Here is a 2091-nt window from a genome sequence, read left to right on the forward strand (position 1 = left end):
GGAAATTGAATTCCCAACCATATAAAATTAAATTAATAAAAATGGTCCTTTTTTTGTTTCAATTATTTATATAATATAAAATATTTCTAATTTTCTTGCACAAAATAAGTAAATTATTTTATTCTCTAATTATAGATTCAAACATATAATCGATGTCATTCAATCAATTAATACATAAATCCTTTTTCCAAATTTAAACATAATGTAAATGCATACACACAATTAAGCGGTGCAATATTGTTCCTAGATTTTCACCTAAGGATACACATCTATATCAATACACTCCCCATTCTGAGTGCTCTTGGGTTTTGTATTTTACATTAGACATCTTACTCCCTTGTTAAGTCGTCCTCTTTGGTCTTTTCATTTCCTTTTCATTTTTTTTTTCCCTCATTCTCATTTCCATTTCATATAACAAGTTCTTCACTTTTCTTTCTCTACAACAATGGATGTAAAATGAATGCGATCTAATATTGTTGTGCAATCCTAACTCAAATGATAATACCGACTAATATAAAATAATTATTTTAAACCCATAACAATACTCAAAATTTTCGACAAATTATTTCCATTATTTTCAACATTGATATATTACTAATAAATTTTAATTTTATCTTCCTAACACAATCCAAATAATTATAACACTTCACACAAATATTTATCTTTGATTCACATGAATTGAATTTTCTCCAATATAATTTCCCCTAAAAATCAATAAAAAATTCATATCATCATTCAAAAAATAAAATAACTACATAACTAGAATCACTTGCAAAAAAATATTATATTAAAAGTTAGTTTGATAGTGATTTTAAAAAATGTTTCTAACATTTTTAACACTTAAATTTTTTTATTAAAATAATCATGTTGAAATATTAAAAAGGTTAAAAATGTTTACAAAAATCACTATTAAACAAGCTAAAAAAATTTGTTCTACAATGATTTTAGGAAGCCCTTTTAGTCATCCCAACATTTGAAATTTTTTAGTAGAATAGTTGTAACCTTTCTATCCTTCCATTTGGTAGGAAGCGTTGGTAGTGATTATTAGTATTAAGGTCGAATGGGAAGGTGTTGTTCATGATGTGTGGGTCTTTTTAGAGGCATTAAGAAGGCCAGAATTGGGTTTTCCTCATCCACCTAGAGGTTTGTGAATAACAATATCAAACTTGTTTTTGTGATTGAATTTTTATTATCTAATATATATTTTTGTTTTTGTTTTGTTGGTAAATATTATTTGGTCGATGTTGGTTATCCTCAAATGAATGGATATTTAGGCAGTTATAAACGCGAGTGTTACTATCTTCTAGATTTTTGATGAGGTAGTTCACTTTGAGGTAAAAAGGAAATATTTAATCATAGGCATTCATCATTGAGGTGCACAATTGAAAGAACGTTTTGTCATTTTGAAGAATAGATGGAGAATGCTACGAGAAATGCATAGTTTTTCTCTTGAAAAACAAGTAAAGATTGTTATTGCTTCCATGACTCTTCAAAACTTCATAAGGATTAATGCTAGAATGGATATGGAATGTAAACCTTATGATGATGATCAAGGGTTGCTTCCACTTAATGAAGAAGAGAGTAGAATAGATTCACTTGTTGAGGAAGATGGTTCACATCATGCAAGAGAGATGGAAAAAAAATGTGATCGAATTGCAAATCTTCTTATATTTCATTGATGTTTGATTATGACTCTAATATGTAATAATATAATTTTCCCTCTATGAAAACATTTGTCTTCCAATTTACTTTTAATTAGAAAAGTTTATGTTCTGCAAAATAGATTTCATTGTTGTGAGAAACAAAATGTTTGGAAATTGTTTTCTAAAATAATTTTTAATAACAGTTTTTGAAAACCGTTCTTTAATATTTTATAAAATAAAAGTCTATTTAAAAACTTAAAATATTTTTAACTTATTTTTAATAATTTTAAATATGTTTAAATTTTTTTTATGTATAATGTTTTATTTTTAGAATTCATTTGAATGAGAAATATTTCTACATTTTCTAATACTTGAAAAATAAAGAATTTTAAATGTTAAAAAGACTAAAAACACTTTCTAAAATCATTGTTAAATACACTTTTAAAAT

Source organism: Vitis vinifera, chromosome 14, assembly GCF_030704535.1.
Source record: "Vitis vinifera cultivar Pinot Noir 40024 chromosome 14, ASM3070453v1".
Lineage (NCBI taxonomy): Eukaryota > Viridiplantae > Streptophyta > Magnoliopsida > Vitales > Vitaceae > Vitis > Vitis vinifera.